Source organism: Manis javanica, chromosome 13 (genome assembly GCF_040802235.1).
Source record: "Manis javanica isolate MJ-LG chromosome 13, MJ_LKY, whole genome shotgun sequence".
Lineage (NCBI taxonomy): Eukaryota > Metazoa > Chordata > Mammalia > Pholidota > Manidae > Manis > Manis javanica.
The window spans coordinates 60,209,028-60,221,445 of NC_133168.1; the positions used below are offsets into that span (position 1 = coordinate 60,209,028).

The 12,418-nt window shown below is 34.2% G+C and overlaps 1 long non-coding RNA gene across 1 annotated transcript; it reads right to left on the reverse strand.

The window, feature by feature from the left end:
• Positions 1–422: 422 nt before the first annotated feature.
• Positions 423–4,930, reverse strand: LOC108406296 (uncharacterized). Its single transcript, XR_001855425.3, has 3 exons — positions 4,742–4,930; positions 4,239–4,298; positions 423–742 (listed from the first exon to the last, which is right to left on the reverse strand). It is a non-coding gene; the product is annotated as an uncharacterized lncRNA (long non-coding RNA).
• Between the last annotated feature and the right edge of the window lie 7,488 nt (positions 4,931–12,418).

The following is a 12,418-nucleotide window of genomic DNA, read 5'->3' on the forward strand; positions in this document are numbered from 1 at the left end:
TAAAAACTCCATTCTGAGACAACATTAAATTTCCTTTATTGTTGTATAGAAACTTTCTGCCCAGTAAGGACATTTACATATTTTTATCATACACAAACACACGTGTGTGTTCCACAAGGAGCTTTCCAGTGTTCTCTGGTGTCCATTGTGACGACTGCATTGCACCAACCACCCACCAGTTCCTTGTTTCTCGTGCATAATAAATTTTAAAACCACATGTTTCAGCCAACATTTCTGGTAGAAACTCCTACCTCAAGGGAGGGAAAGTAGGTATTCTTTTGATTTATTAGCTGACCATTAGGCATAGGCATTTAAGTAAATGCAGAGAAACCAATGCTGCAATGGAGTCCAGGTGGCCAAAGAATTCCTGTAAACCCAATAAAATGAAACAAAGACACCCCAGGGAAACCTTATTGAAGGAAGTTTCAGAGGGCATATCTTTATTAGTCTCATATATGGAAACAGTATACAAATTTCAAGTGGAATTCTGGGCACTTACCAAAATATTCTCCTTACTCAACCAATGGGATATTTTATGGAGGAATTTAATAATGACTTGGCAATGACAACTTTGCTGAACAGCTGCCAACTTTATAGTCAGGTTCTTGACAGTTCAGATATCAAGTGTCCATGATTTACATTTCTATGCACCTGGGAGGTACATAAATGATATTTTTCTTTGCTCTCATGTTTCCTCCAGACACAATACAAGTAAGACCCTTTCAAGTCTCCTTTTCACATCCTAAAAAGGAGAAAGTTCCAGTGAGCGCAGAGTATACTATATCCAGAAAGGGAGAGTTGAATCACTTTAATATCATAAATGCCTTACTGAATATTTTCTATAAAATAATGCCTACACTTTCTTCTCAATCTCATTTTGGAATTACCATCTTTCTGTTCATCCATATACTGTAAGCCTCAGAACCATTTCATCTCTTCCTTTGTCTCCAGAATCTAAGATCCCTCAATTCCAATTCTCAAAACAATTATTTTCATTGAAAATACCTTAATGCCAATTTCCCTGCCTAGCTTATGGCAATAGACACGTGAACATTTTAATTACCCAACCCATTTTCTACACTGCCAGACTACTCTTCTTATAGAGAATTTTCATTACCTAATTCAACAATCCATTCATTGATGGGTGTAGGATGCCATCTACATTCCGTTTAGCATCATCTTCAAAATAGGACCTTTTTATTTTCCATCTTAATAGGTGATTCCCTCACATTACATCCACTCATCCAGGAAAGCAGGAATCTTAGTCTTTCCCAAAATATGTCTGTGCTTTTCTGTATCTATGCTGCCGCTCACTCTTTTCTCAGCATGATACCTAAATCTAAAATTTCTTGAGCCTGTTCCATTCCCTGGTTCTGTTCTAAGCAGTGGGTACACATATTCTCACTTATTCTTCACAACAATCCCATGGCATGAGTTTCTTCTTCTCATTCTGTGGTTGGTACTCAGATACTTAGTAACCTTCCAGAGTTATAAAGCAAGGGAAAGCAGTACGTGAATCCACATCTATCTAACTTTAAAGTGGCACTTTTTGCCTTTCTTCCTCTTATTTGGGCATTTCCCCAACTTACATGTTCCATCTCAAATGCACATTTTTTGTTTCCCTTCTTATATTCATTGCATCATGTTATATTCAATGTGCTAATGTCACTAGGGATTTTTGCACCTAAGCTTAAGAGGAATATTTGTAGTTTTTTTTTCATGTAATTTTTTTCTTTCTGATTTTTGTATTAGAAGAATAATGGCCTCATGAAATGAGCTAGGAAGTGTTCTCTTTCCCATTATTTTCTGATAGAATTTGCACAGAAATGATATTATTTCTTTTTTAATATTTCATTGGATTTGCCAATCAAGCCATTTGGGCTCAGAATTTTCCTTGTAGAAAGCATTTTAAGTATGAATTCAATATTTTAATTGGCATAGAGCTATTCAGATTTTCTTTTTTCTTCTTCAGTCAGATTTTGATAGTTTATTTTAAAGAACTTGTCCATTTAACCTAAGAATTAACTTATGGGCATAATGTTTTCATAATATGATCTTTTCAGTATCTATAGAACTCTCTCCTTCATCTCTTCCATTCCTGATATTGATAACTTGTGGTTCCCTTTTTTTATTGATCAGACCAGAGTTTATTTTATCAAATTTTTCCAAAAGCCACCTTGTTTCACATATTTACATATGTATACATTTATATTTATTTATATTCATATATATTTATTCCACATTTTTTAAAAGCCACTAAAAAAGAAAAAATATTTATATTAACTCACATATCACATATTGATCCTTTCTAGTGCTTTTTATTCCTTCCCATCTGTTCGAATTACCATCTGGTACAATTTTCTTTCATTCTGAAGGATTTTCTGTATCATTTTAAGTGGTACGGCTCTGCTAGCATTAATTCCTCCTAATTATTTTAATCTAAAAATGTTTCATTTTACTTTGGAAAGATAATTTCTGTGACTATAGATATCTTGAAGAGTAATTTTTTTCTTTCAGCACTTAGAATATTGCCATTGCAGTATCTAGCCTCCATTGTTTCTGATGAAAGGTTGAACACGAACCATACTGTTATCTCTCTCTATGTAATGTGTCATTTCCCAGCCACTCTCAAATTTCCTTTTTCTTTTTGGCTTTCGTTAGTTTGAATTCAATGGGCCTGAGTATGACTTTCTGTTTTTATTCCACTAAAGTTTCCTAGAGCTTCTTGGATTTCTGAGTTTGTTTTTTAACACATTTAGGAAATCTTAAACCATTATTTGTTTAAATACTTTTCTGTCAATTTCTTTCAGTCCTCTCTTTTTGGGTCTCTAATTACATGTGTACTACACCATTTGATATCAGCACAAAAAATTTTCATTTTTTTCCCATCTTTTCTCCTTTTCTATTTGTCAGATGGGATACTTTTATTGATCTTACAAGTACCCTAATTTTGTTCTTGCATCATCTAAAATCTGCTGTTTAGTTTATTGGCAGTGTTTTATTTCAGTTATACTTTCTGATACAGAATTTTCAGTTTTTAAAATTAGTTTCCACTTCTTTGTTGGTATACCTACATTTTTACCCCTTAACATGGTATTTTTTTAAATCATTTAATTTCCTTTCATCATTTGAATATATTTATAGTAGTGTTTTAAAGTTTATAACTGTTAAATTCAACCTCTGAGTGCATTTAAAAATTAGTGTCCCCTAGCAGCTTTGTTCCCTGATATTTTTTATAAAACATTTTTTATAACTAATAAATTCTAGTTGAAAAATAGACCAGTAGTAACCATGCAATTTGTTTTGCTCTTCTGAAGACTTTCTCAGTTTTTTGTCCAGCAGTCTGTCACTTGGCTGGGCTGAAACTACACCTGTCTCCACGTGGTGTGTGGTGACTGATGCCTCTGCTGCTCATTTTTCTTTCTTTCTTTCTTTTTTTTACTATTTTTCTGTTTCATTTTTTGGTTTGTTTGTTTAGCTGGCATCCTGGAAATCTTTATTGCTCAAGGGGAAAAGTTCATATGACAAAAGGTTGTGTGTGTGTGTGTGTGTGTGTGTGTGTGTGTGTATGCACATGCCTTGTCTTGATTTTTGTCTTGATTTTGTTTGATGAAGATTGACAGTTGTAGGACTGTTGTTCACTGAGGGTTTCTCCACCACATTGCCATACCAATGCACTATTTCTTGCCAAGATTCCAGGGTTTTACATTTCCTTATTCAGTCCTACCTCCCCCTTTCAGAATATGATGACAGTGAGGTTCAGGAGTGCTTCAGAGACCATCCAGTCTACCCCACTGAACTTTTCCTAAACAATAGGTTAATAGTTTTGACTTTGGAGGTTTCTACTCTCTTTGAAGAATTCTCAACTCTGCCGACACTGTCCCAGCTCTTTTCTTTCTGTTCCCTCTTATAATGGCAGGATTTTATCACACATGGAGCCCTTCTTTATTTATTATGGCTCAGTATCATAAGCTATTCTTACTGTCATCAGCAATGGCATTGCTAGGGTTTTTTTTATGGCATCATAAAACCAGATATCTGAAACCAATTTAAACCACATGGAAAAGATTAAAGTAATAACAAGCATTTGCCCAAAACTGCGATTTTTATTTATTGCCCCATCTATTATATAATGTGCTATACTCAGTATGTGGAATAGGTGCTGTTATAATTCCAATTTTACCGAAATTGAGCTAATGTTCAAAGTTTTTTAGGTAGCAATTATGATGCATACTCACAGGATGAATGAGACAATGCTTTACCATCCCCTTGGAGGCAAGGGTCCATTTTCATTTTCACTGGAAAAATCAATGATTCTCTCATTTATACTGTGCTTTCCTTAACTATAAATATTGTAGAATAGAGATTATATTTTAAAATATTTGTTTTAGAAATCTCATTAACAATTCAATCTGAAAGTCAAATAATTAAAAAATATTCTTACATTTTGAAATTAGATTGAATTCAAATCAGATATATTTATATATAAATGCAAAGCTCACAACTCACATTTACATTTCTTTAACATATAATTCATTAATTTAAACCAGCATATCAATTTTGGCATTTAATTGTTTGGCATACGAACTTTAAAGAAAATGTATAGTAACTAAATTTTATACTATACACAAAGCAAAATGTGGCTGAACAGGAAAAAATTTGGTATGAATATGTTAATAAATTACCTATACTATTAGGCAGAAATTAAGGTTTAAGTCTGATTTGAAGGAAAGAAGCTTACCTCTTCAGGAAGAAATTTAGAGGCATTGTGGTTACAATTGCAATATTTCCAGAATCTCTCACCTGGCCTTAGTGCATCTCCATATCAATAGGTGTTTCCAAGGGGTGGGGAGAAGTAGTTCATTTCCATATTAATAGTAATTACAAGGGCAAGCAGAGCTTATCTGGACCGGAGAGGTTGGGTGGGGCCCCTTTTTCCTGCAGCTGGGTCACAAGAGACACGGAAGAGCGAAAAGCAGAAGTGGACAACTGCTTGTAAGCAATAAATGGGTTTCTCCCACCTTATTTCTTCCTTAGACTGATTTCAGTTTCAAAAGTATTTTGTCCCGGGATTTTCCCCTAGAGTTACAGGCATATAAGGGTGACTAAGAAATTCATGAAAACATCACAGTCTTTATTTTAATGACTGGAGACTGTTTTTAAAACAAAATAATGCTACAAAATAATGTATAATACTTTTGTTAACCATAACAATTACTGTAATTTATTGAGTACCTACTCTGCTCCAGCCTGCATAGTTAGTAGGTGCTTTATGTTCTTACCCCTTTCAGTTATATCTAAAAAGGATCCTTTATTACAGTGTTTAAAATCTGATTAATGAATTTGAAAATTGGCTTTAAATACGACCTGACACATAAAAACTGGTCTTCCAGTTTGAGATTATCTTGCCACTTTCTACGAAATATCAAAAAATACCTTTAATGAAATTCTATATATATTAGAAACTCAGCAAATGTTTATTTGCTAATAATTAAATGTAAGAAATTCCCAATTTCTTCATTATTCTAGAACCAAGGGTTAAGAACAAAGAATTACAGCAAACAATTTTATATTTTCTTGACTCCTTTTCTAATGACTCACTGAAGAGCCAAATGTCTCCCTCAATAGACCGTGGCCATTACAAGCATGTTTGAAGAGTAAATCTATTTTAGAATATGACTTTGTATTTTGTTCACTGTATTAAGGTGATGAAAAAGACTGAAGACCAAACAAATCCAACAAGAATAGAGGAATAGTTCTCTTAACCTCTTGGAATTAGTTCCTACCCAAAGCAATGACCTCTGCCTTGATTGTAACAATAAAAGTTTGTTGAGTCTCGCTGAACTGGGAAAGCAAGATTCATGATTCATATTCACTTGGGGAAGCCATAAAAAGGCTCATGTGCTCTCAGACATGAATCTTATTAATTTTGGCAAAGATTTCCATTTATATCAATGGCCATATATAAAAATAGAAGTATATAAGCTCACGGTGCCACTCCATAGATTGGAGTGATATTCGGCATTTAAGCTAGCCATGTTAAACTTAACATACTCATATGGGAAAGCTGATAAGGTAAAACAAAAAAATGGTTTATGGTAGGAATGATTATTTCTTTGATACCAGTCATAATTTTTTTAATGGGTGAGGAGAAACTGATTTGAAATTTACTAAGATGCTACAGAAATGACTAAATAATCATTATGGGTTTTGTTGAATACACTGATAAAAAACATTTTTAATGAAATTAATTAAAAAATATATTTCATTGCTTGAATCAGTTTGGATTCTAGACAGAGGTGTCCCTGCTCAAATGCACTAGCATTTTCCATGTCAAAATATTTTTTTTCCTGAAACTACCTAACTATTAGCAGCTGTCTATGTGAGAAGAGAGGGAGGATTGTTTGCACTTCACTCAAAGATTAATGATATTTTACAGCTTCAAAAGAAATTTTAAATTCTGGCTTTCATGGTAGGCACCTCCTTCTTGTCTCCTTGAATTTTATTGCCACTTTTTAAACATCATTATTCATTCTGTGGCATACTAACATAGTCTGCAAAGCAGCAGTTTTTATTGGAAATAAGATTTTGCTTGCTGCTGCTAACTCTGCAGAAGTACACTTCTCTCTTTCTCTCATTTACCAGGTAGCATTGTAATCATTCCAATCATTTTTGTTTGGTTTTGCTCAAATATTTAATACTGGCTAATGGAGACATTCAAGAGGGGTGAGAGAGGGGAGCTGAATTTGTTCTATTTTTCTCCCAGTTGTATGTTTTTTGGTTCTTGGAAAAAATATATAACAGAATTTCAACAATAAAAATTAAGTTCTGAAATAGTGAAATTATTATCCACTTCCACTACTCACTGACCTATTACCAGGGCTGGATTTGGGGTAGCACAGGGTCATAAACCTGTGTGAGAAATCGACATGGCCTCTGCCAGACCTGTCCTGTTTCTGATCACCCACTTTCACTTCACGTTAAAAGCTTTGGGTTTACCAGCCACTTTTAGACTTGTGTGTGGTTCCAACAAGACACCCTCCAAACTCTGAGAATTAAACTTTTGAAAATATATGTAACAACCAATCAAAATCTCATCAAGTTTACTTTGTGGATATTAACAAACTCATTCTAAAGTTTATATGGAGAAGCTGAAGACTCAGACTAGCCAACACAATATTGAAGAAGATAAAGTCAGAAGATGAACACTGCCTGACATCAACACTTACTATAAAACTACAATAATAAAGACAGTGTGATACTGCAAATAGATCAATGGAACAGAACACAGACCCCAGAAACAGACTTACATAAATACAGTAAATAATCCTTGACAAAGGAGCACAGGCAACACAAAGGGGACAAGATACTCTTTTCAAAAAATGGTGCTTTAACAAGTGAACATCCACTTGCAAAAAAAAAAACATCTAGACACACACCTTATACCCTTCAAAAAAATTAAGTCAAAATAGACCACAGACCTAAATAGAAAATACTGAATTTATAGAAGATAACACAGCAGAACCTAGATGACCTTGGAAATGGGGATGACTTTTTAGATACAACACCAAAGGCACAATCCATGAGAAATAAGTGTTAAGTTGGACTTCATTAAAATTAAATACTTCTTCTCTGCAAAAGACAATGTCAAGAAAATGAGAAGACAAGCCATAATAATAAAAGGCAAGGAGAAGATATTTGCAAAGACACATCTGATAAAAAGCTGTTTTCCAAAATATGCAAAAAAACATTTAAAACTCAACAATAAAAAACAAACAATTCAATTAAAAAATGAGCAAAAGATCTTAAGAGACAATACCCTGAAGAAGATATAAGGATGGCAAATTAGTATATGCAAAGATGTTACACATGATATATTGTTAAACAACAATGAGATGCCACTGCACACCTATTACAATGGCCAAATTCTGGAACACTAACCACACCAAAAGCTGTCAAGGATGTGGAACGATAGGAACATTCATTCATTGTTGGTGGAAATGCAAAGTGGTACAGGCCCTTTGGAAAACAGTTTGGCAGTTTCCTATAAAACTAAATATATTGCCATACATATAACATAATCCAGCAATAACACTCTGGTATTTATTCAAAGGAGTCAAAAAATTATGTCCAGACAAAACCCTATACATAGGAACTTTATTCATAGTTGCTAAAACTCAGAGGCAACAAAGATGTCCTTCAGTAGGTGAAGGGATAAATAAACTGTGGTACAACCACACAATGGAATGTTATTCAGCACTAGAAAAAAATGACCTATTAAATCATGAAAAGATATGAGGAGACTTAAATGCATATTGCTAAATGAAAGATGTCAACATGAAAAGGCTATACACTTTCTGCTTTCAACTACATGACGTTCTGAAAAAGACCAACTATGGATACAGTAAAAAGATGAGTAGTTGCTAGGGGTAGGGAGGAGGGAAAGATGAATAGACAGAGCACAAAGGATTTTTAGGACAGTGAAAATACTCTGTATGATACTATATAATAGATACATGTCACTATACATTTGCCCAAACTCATAGAATGTACAAGAGTGAACCCTAAAGTAAACTAAAAAATAAGTGGGCTTTGGATGATTATGACCACTTTGGTGGAGAATGTTGGTAATGGGGGAGGCTATGTGTGGGTACAGTGATATATGAGAAGTTTCTGTATATTCCTCTCAATTTTGCTCTGACCTGAAACTACTCTAAAAAATAAGTCTGCTCTAAAAAATAAGTGTATTACAAAAAAGGATAATCAATAAAATTTGCCTCTGGAAGTAAAAAAAAAAAAGGTAACACAACCTTAAAAAGGAATGAAATTCTGATATGGGCTACAACATAAATGAACCCTGAAAGCATTATGCTAAGCCATACACAAAGGAAAAATATATAAGGCACCTAGAATAATCAAATTCATAGAGATAGAAAGCAGAATAGAGATTGCTAGAGACTAGGAGAGGGGAGAAAGAGGAGTTATCATTTAACAGGTATAGAGTTTCAGTTCGGGAAATGAAAAAGTTCTGCAGATGGAAAGGTGATGGTTGACAATGAGAATGTACTTAATGCCATTGAACTGTACACTTAGGAATGGTTTGAAATGGTAAATTTATCTTATGTATATTTTACTGCAGTAAAAAGTTGATGCAACCCAATACACTATTTTAACTTTAATTTGAAAAGGCATTTCAGAATGTTTCAATAAAAAAGACATTACAAAGAGTATGTGTAGCACAGATGGCAAATATACAAATGGTACTTTAGAGAAATCGTGAGAACAAGAGTCTTATTTAACTTTCTTGTCAATCAAAGACAGAGCTGGTTTATAGAGAACTCAAAAGGGAGTTTCTGATGATGGTATAGCTCACTAAAGTGTTGTGTTTTATGGGTTTCAGTATAGTGCTGAATAACTGAGTTTACTGGCTTGTATGTTTGTGGTAACTATGGAAACACCAAGTCATTTTCAGTAGTCACCTCAGACCTCCACAGTCCAAAATCTGTGTCCTTACTCCACAGCTGGTCAGCCAGACCATGAACATTTGATATGGCAAAACCTATTACATCATAATTCAAGGAATGCTGGCTACAAATTCTATGTAGGATGGGAACATACCGAAACTAAACAGTCTTGGAATTCAACTAGGTCTGAATTACCAACTATTTTTGGCTATCTTTTTATTTCCATAGAAAAATCTGATTGTTTTGAAAGTGTTATTACTATTAATAACTCCTATCATCTTTAAACTCGTACTCTGCCAGACAGTTTACAAATAGTATCTCTAAGCATACTAACAGTTAATGAAGCTAGGCATCATTTATTCCCACTTAAAGATATGGAACCAGGTTCAGAGGTCAGTCTTTGCCCATGGCCACCTAATAAGTAAGTGATAGAGAGTGGATCTGAATCCCTGCTTCTGTGGATCCCAACTGTGTGTTTTTCCACTGTGCTCTGCTTTCTACTGGAGTCCCAAGTTCATTGTGCATTTTGCTGGATTCAGGGCCCAGAGCTTCTTGATTTCTTACTCTCTGAGACTTTTATCCCAGAGTTAAATTCAATGAGTGGCTATTCTCTGCATCATTTTAAATATATTTGATTCCTCCTTCCTTTTTCAAACAATTGCCATCTATAGTCTAATAGGCATATCTTATTTTCAGTCATAGTTCTTGGCCTGGGATTGTGATCTTCTTTATTTCTAATTATTCTGACTCTACCAGACAATTCTAACTAACAAAATTAGCCTCTCCAAGATAGCAGAAAGAAGATACGATTAAAAGCACTATTAAAGAAAGGGAAAAGTCCAAACTTTGGCAATATTTCATACTGATTAGCAGACCAAATATCAAATGAATAGCTAGTGATTTGGATGGTATTAGTTGGAATTTAGGCATGCAAAAACTTTTAGAAAAATTATGTTCAAAAGTTTACATGTGAATAGATATCATTGATGGAAGAATAATTTGTATGATGTTAAACTTATTTTTTCAAACAGGTGAAATTTTAAACTAGTGATTATTTTGTTGAGGAAAATTGATTTCCTACCTAAAAATTTTGTGTCTGATTAAACACAAAGCCAACTATATACATTATCTTTAGTTTTTTTCCCCTAAACACTGATAGAAGTATTTTGTCAGCTGTATGCATATATGATAGGTCAAGTAATTTTTTTGGTGTCTAATTTGTGTTTCTAGAAATAGAAGTGATATACTGGTTTTGGCTTTTACATTTTCTGGAATAAATCTTGAGGCAAGATTATAACCAATAAATCTTGGTTATTTCAGAATCATTTGCAATAAGACTGAAAAGGATATAAGGATATAGTAGTTATGTCCTAAAAACTAGTATAAAAAATGGTCGCTACCATAACAATTTACATCTCATATATTCATGTATGAACTGGGACAACATTACAGCATACAGGTATGCTAAATAAAGAACATGAGATTATCTCCACCAATATTAAGAAATTACACTTAATTAACAACTATGGCAAGGTAAAGACATTATTTGTTTAAGGGTATAAATTAGTTCAAAATTGTAAGGATTTTAAATATTTTGAAACTTAAACTGTAACTTAAACTTAAGCATCGTCTTTGAAAAAACAAATGTAGTAAGTTCCAATATTTTTGATAATTAATTCTCAATAAACATGCCCAAATTTATATTCTTCAGTCCTTACAGGATCATTTTCACCATTTAACCCACCATTTAACATTTATTTTTCACCATCATATATTTTGGTCTATCTTCAAGAAAACTCCATCTTCAATGAGACTTGAATATTATCTGTAACTCTGAAGGTCAGTATATGAACCTGGAAAGCCCATGGAGGAGAGTAATGATTCAACAGATGGAAGTCAAACCTAAATGACTTGCCAAGTTGAAGACCAAAGGCAAGCAGGTAGAACTGCCCTTGCTGATCCAGAAAGGGTCAGAAATTGGAGGTGCAAAATTCCTCTCATTTCAGAGGTAAAGCAGGCAACTGCTTAATATCTCTATAAGGATCAACTGGGACCAAGGAAGGACCACCCTGGACCCACACAAATTAGGGAATCACTTTCTCTACCTGGTAGGAAATGGCAGATATTCTTTGGAGAAACTAAATCAAAGAGGCTATAGCCTCCAGGCCCACAGGAGGGCAGTGACTGAAAATAATGGAATCTCCAAAAGTCTGCATTTTGCTGGAAAATCCTTTAGGCATTCCTGCCATTCCCTCCATCCCCTGTTCTTGAAAGCCCAAATCAAAGATTACTAAAAACTTTAGAAGAAAAAAAATTACTCAGGTAATTGGTGTATTTGACATTCATAGCAAAACAAATAAATAGTTGGAGAAATTCCTGTTTGACGCTGAGCATAAGAACCTGAGAAATTCTGACCTGAGTGGGAGTTCTCTTTAATGAATCATCAGTGAAGAATTTTTATGAAGAGTTAAATCATTCTGGGATACTTCCGTAGTTTACTACAAAGTTGTCCTTTGGTTTGTTTCTCAGGAAACAGAAAGGAAGTAGTTTTGCATCTTCGTTTGGAGGGGGAGAACATCTCTGCCACACTCGTTTCCAAGAACATCGTGTTCTGCTGTTCTGCTCTGCTTCAGGGCTAAATTTCTTGAAAAAATTGAATATTGCCAATTGTTCCCTTTCTATTCTCTCAGACTCATCACTCCAAGGACGCTACTCCTGTGAGTTACTGGGGAGCCGATGTTGCCACAATCAAGCATCTCATCTTCATCAGTAATGATAACATAGCTGAGCCCTTCTTCCTTGTTGAAATATATTCCTCTTTTTGTGTCTGTGATTAAACACATTTTTCTGCCTCACTACCCACTCCTACTTTGTCTTCTCAGCTGACCACTATTCCTCTTTAATTGTTGGTTTGTTTCAGGGTATGGTCTCAATTCCCTTTGCTTCCCTATACG